This window comes from Oryx dammah, unplaced genomic scaffold, assembly GCF_014754425.2.
Source record: "Oryx dammah isolate SB20612 unplaced genomic scaffold, SCBI_Odam_1.1 HiC_scaffold_11150, whole genome shotgun sequence".
Lineage (NCBI taxonomy): Eukaryota > Metazoa > Chordata > Mammalia > Artiodactyla > Bovidae > Oryx > Oryx dammah.
This window is the reverse complement of record NW_024080543.1, coordinates 1,563,154-1,568,734: the sequence shown is the minus strand read 5'-3', so window position 1 is coordinate 1,568,734 and position 5,581 is coordinate 1,563,154. Positions and strand designations below refer to the sequence as shown.

Below are 5,581 nucleotides of genomic sequence, written 5' to 3'. Positions count from 1 at the left end.
CTCATTCAAGTGTCTATTGGTGGGTGACTGAATATGCAACACAGGGTATATTCAGAAGCTTCAACGGTATTCCACCGTACAAAAAATTACATTAAATGGTGCTGCCACTCTGCAAGACATTCCAGAAATGACTGCAAAACCAACACGTGGAATAAATACATAGTTCAATTCCAATTCACGCTATGTACCCAAAAGGTTTGGGAAAGGGGGCTGAAAACACGTATACTTCTTCAGTCATACTCACAACAGCATGATTCACACTGGCAAACAAACGGAAGTAATCTAAGTGTCCATGGCAGCCCATTCCATAAACAAACTGTGGTATACACACAGTGGAATCTGATTCGGCCCTTCAGAGTCAGTCATTCTGACAATGCGACAATGTGGACAAACCTTATGGTCATTACATGAAGTGAAATAAACCAGACCAAAAAAAGGACAAACGTTCTGTGATTCCACTCGTATGAGATATCCAAACAAGTCAAATCTGTCAGAAAAAGCAGAAAGTGATTCCGACAGATCGAAGAGAGTTCGTGTTTCGTGGACCTCAGTTTCCCTTGGAAAACCTGACTTCCCGGGGTATCTCCAAAACCAGTTAGACAAATAATTGGAAGCTATATCCAGTCAAATGAATGTAGACATAATTTTACAGTTTACACCAAACTCACTCAAACTTCTCAACAGACAAAAGGCAAAACTATATCTATGCTACCTCAGCTTAGCTTAAAACTGTATCTACAGTACCTCAGTTTTGCTTATAAAATTTAACAACAACAACAACACACTAAAGTCTATCCAAAGGAGGATATAAAACATATATAACATCAACTTTAAAAAATTAGAAATTTAAACTGTGAAAAACCTTATTCACAAAACTTAAACCCAAGCCACAGAAAAATATAGTTATAAAATACATATCTGATAAAGGATTGTACTCCAACTATACCAAAAAATCTAGAACATTCTCATTAAGAATGTATAAACCTAAACACCTGGCCTACAAAAATATAAAGATGGTAAATAAGCCTATCAAAAATACTCAAAATCACATATCATGAGGAAATTACAAACTAAAATAACAGTGAAGTAGCACTGCACACCTATTAGATCCAGTAAACTCAACAAAAGAGGGGGGCACAGCTTCTCTGGTGGCTCAGTGGTAAAGAATCTGCCTGACAACGCAAGACACTCTAGTTCGATCACCCACCCCGGAAGATCCCACATGCCACAGAGAAACGTAGCTGGATTTTTCCACAGCTAAACAAGGCTCACCTGTGACCTGAATACTATATGTCTAGCACTTACTAAACAGCTTTGAAAACGTGTCCAGACAAAAAGTATCACACGATTATACACAACAGCTCTACTTGTAATAACTAAAAACTTTCAAATGTCAGGATGTCTTCAGTAGATGACAGTGAAAACAAATGGGGATACATCCAAAGTGAAGGGGAGCAAATGCTACCACAAAATATACCACCTCAGCATGAGAATTCGTTGGACCCAATTAACTTTTTTTTTTTTTTTGAGGACACATGATCATCTCTGAAACCCAAGTTCAAGACGGCTCTTCTGTGAGTCACATTTACCGGAGAAATCTCATTTCAAAGGAATCCTCTCTATATGCCAGATAGAAGGATGAGACACAGTCTTTTGAAACTTTTTCTTTTCTGTCAATAGGGAAAGCTAAGCCGTAAATCTGTACAAAAACCGTACCCTTCCTTTCCTTTGGTTTTATTTCTTTAACATTTGTTTCTTTTTTGATTTGGCTGCGCCAGGTCGACCTTCATTGAGGCAAGCCAGATATTTAGCTACAGCATGCAAACTCTTCGTTGTGGCATAGGAGATCTAGTTCTCGGATCAGGGAATGGACCTGAGCCTCCTTCTTTGGGAGTGTCCGGTCTCAGCCACTGGACCACCAGGAAGTGCCTGTTTTGTTTTTAGGTGAAGATGGTATCTAAGGTGATATCTTGGGCCATTTCAGTCACTGACTCAGTTTCCTGAGTTTCTCCAAAGCACGCACAAGGTGCACATTATTAAACTGGTTTGCGAAACAAGTAAAGGTTGTCTGCTACAACACTGTATGCTTACCAATATCTAAATGGTAAATGGCATATTATTTATTTTTAATTGCTATGGGGGGAAAAGAATGCAGGATTCATACATGTTACAACATAAATAAACATTAAAACCCCAACTTCAGTGAAAAAAAAATCCATATAGAAAAGGCCACCCAGAACCTATATTCACCATGTCTGCTTTCAATCCATCCAAATAACTGGAAATGTCAGTAACACTCTAAATAAAGAAAAAAGGACGAGGATGGAAAAAAGATATATTCATACACTTGAACAATTGCTAAAAGTGGAAGTGGGGCTGTGGATATGATTTCCTGATTTTGGAGATTATGTGCTGGTTCTAGAGAAGGTACCCATTTTGGATAAAACACATAGAGTATTTTAGATGATGTGGCAAATGCCAGGACTTTTTCCCATTGCTAGGCGTTTTCTGTACATTTTAAATGACTGGAAAGGAAACTATGTTTGAAAACAACCATATCAATACCACAAAAGAAATGTAGAGTAGACAGGCAGGAAACTTTCTTCTACAGGCCAAGACTTACCCAGACAAAGTTCAAGGGAAGCTGTGATGCTCACTGCCCTTGAAGGAGTCCACATGGAATGAAGAAGTACTGTGGGAAGTCTATTAGGAACCACCATGGTTTGGGTCCTCTGGATGACCTATTGGAGGAGAAACAGATTTTACAAATAAAAGTTTTCCACATAACTTCACAAAAAGTTGTTAGACTACATTCAGTAAAGCTGAATCATTTCGGATCAATTTAAAATCAAATAAAATATTACCATTTACGATCCCAATCAATAGACAAATCATCACTTGCGTTTCTATACACTAATAACAAGCAGAAACAAACATTAAGAAAATCCCACTTATCACTGCATCAAAAACAATAAAACAGCCAGCAACAAACGTAATCAAGGACATAAAAGACCAGTCGTCAGAAAACTAGAAAGCACTGATAAAGAAACCAAAGAAAACACAAATACACAGAAAACTATTCCACGCTCACGCACTGCAACAATGAGGAATTAAAAGGTCCATTCCAACCAAAGTCATCAACAAATACACTGACTGCAATCACAAAGTAATATTCGATGGCATTTTTTCACAGAAATAGAAACATTTCTAATATTAGACTGCTGATATTGAACAGGACCTTAAACGGCCGAAAAGACTCTGAGAAAGAAGAACACAGCTGGAGGCATCTTCCTATACGACTTCAAAGTACATCACGGAGCTGTAGTGGCCACCACCGTGAGGAACTGGCAGGAACACAGACACATGGACTCCAGGAAAGAATAGAGAGCCCAGGAACGAACCCACACGTACATGGTCAGTTCATGAAAATCAAACCAGGAAGAAGCAAAGAGGAAAGGACAGTCTTCTCAAGAAACAGTGACAGAAAAACGGCCACCTACACGGAAGAACATCAGTGGTCATCCTCGAGATCATCTAACACAAATCTAACTAAAAACCCACCGTTTTGCACAAGGAGCTCTTTCCCGCCTGAGTCCTCTGAGACCTCTAACCTCCAGTCAGCCCTCAGCTGGACACAGAAAAGTCTACTCCGTCCTCCTTTTTTTGCTCTTGCAGCACCTCCCTGCTGGTGGGCACTGAGGCAACCCTGCTCCTCTCAGCCTGGATGCAGCCCTGTTATCCAGAAGCCTGAGCCCTGATGGTCCTGAGACAAAGCTCCCGCCAGCCAGCTGCTCACCGAGCAGAGGCTAAAGGCAAAGCGTCCTGCGCCCACGGCTCAGAGGGGCGTTTGGCGCCCCCTGCGGGCCGCCAGAGAAGAGCGGGCAGCCCGGCGCTCACAGACCTCGGAGGGCTCACCCAGAAGCAACTCTGTTGTGAGCACTCAGACTGGAAGCCCAAACTGACATGGAGCAGAAGAGCTCCATGACCCTCCTTAAACCATGGCTAAGGAACAATCAGAGCCTGTATGGAATGCAGCCATAAGAAGGAACACATTTGAATCCGTTCTAATGAGGGGGATGAACCTAGAGTGTATTAAACAGGGAAGTCAGTCAAAGAGAGAAAAACATGGAATCTAGAAGGATGGTACTGACGAGTCTGTTCACATAGCAGCGATGGAGATGCAGACGTAGAGAACAGACTTACGGACAAGGGTGGGGAACAAGACGGAGAGGGTGAGATGAGTGGAGAGACCAGCATGGATGCAGGTACACCAATATTTGTAAATAGACAACCAATGGGAATTTGCTGTAGGACTCAGGGAACTCAAACTGGGGCTCCGTAATCCCCTAGAGAGGTGGAATGGGTGTGAGGTGGGAGGGAGATTCAAGAGCAAGAGGACATAGGTACACCTGTGGTTAATTCATGTGGATGTATGACAAATCAAACCAAAATTAGAAAGCAATGATCAATCAACTAAAAAGAAATAACTGTTTAAAAAATATGAACATAAACAAATTTTGCAACAAGGTAATTCCATTTAAAAAACTATAGAAAGTTTAGAAAACAACAAAAGATCTACATGACCATTGGTCTGGCGATCAGGTCTAACACACACACACAAAAGCCAACTTACCAAATTACGAATATAAATTATTTAAAAGATTGACTTATAATTTTATACATTTACCCTGTGGAGGACCTTACTCGAGAGAACCAAAAACAAACTGTTAAATGAACCACGGACCACCCACCCTTGCCAGGCCACAGAGAAAAGAAAACCCTTGCAGGAGTCATCTTACAACAGGAGGTCCTGCTAAGGAACAAGGAACGAACACGCTACCACCAACCAGAATTCTGGAGAGGTCAGAAGGAGATGGGAGGCTCCAGTTCAGAGGTCCTACCCACCTCCCAGGATCCACTTCGCTGGAATCCATCTCGGCTGAGTGATGCGTGTGCCCTCAAGAAGGATCCCAATTCAGAATGACTGGCAAGAGACAGACCAGAAGTTAACCCAATGATCATAAAACCTGAGACTGTGAGCCACGTGGCAGAGTGGTTCTCTCCGTTTCCCTCACCCTCCTGCCCTGCGCCCCGGCAGCCCTTCCCGATAAAGCTTCTCGCTTGGACAGCACTCCTCTCCTCAGACAACTCATTGCCAAGTGTCAGACAAGAACTCACTCTCAAGCCCTGGAAGGGATCCCCCTTCCTTCATCTAAAGCAATATCCAAGAGAAAATATCTTCAAAATGCTATCTTGTAGAGAAGGAAATCAGAGAAGGCAATGGCAGCCCGCTCCAGTACTATTGCCTGGAGAATCCCATGGACAGAGGAGCCTGGTAGGCTGCAACCCTGGGGTCGCTAAGAGTCGGACACGACTTCACTGAGGGACTTCACTTTCACTTTTCACTTCCATGCACTGGAGAAGGACATGGCAACCCACTCCAGTGTTCTTGCCTGGAGAATCCCAGGGATAGAGGAGCCTGGTAGGCCGGCGCCTACGGGGTCGCACAGAGTCAGACACGACTGAAGTGACTCAGCAGCAGCAGCAGAGAAGGAAATGGCACCACCTGCAGTATTCTGGC

General features: G+C 42.7%; 1 long non-coding RNA gene across 1 annotated transcript; it reads right to left on the bottom strand.

Moving 5' to 3' along the window:
* Positions 1–2,396: 2,396 nt before the first annotated feature.
* LOC120860647 lies at positions 2,397–5,000 on the bottom strand. The gene is made up of 2 exons (XR_005720391.1): positions 4,848–5,000; positions 2,397–2,741 (listed from the first exon to the last, which is right to left on the bottom strand). It is a non-coding gene; the product is annotated as an uncharacterized LOC120860647 (long non-coding RNA).
* Between the last annotated feature and the right edge of the window lie 581 nt (positions 5,001–5,581).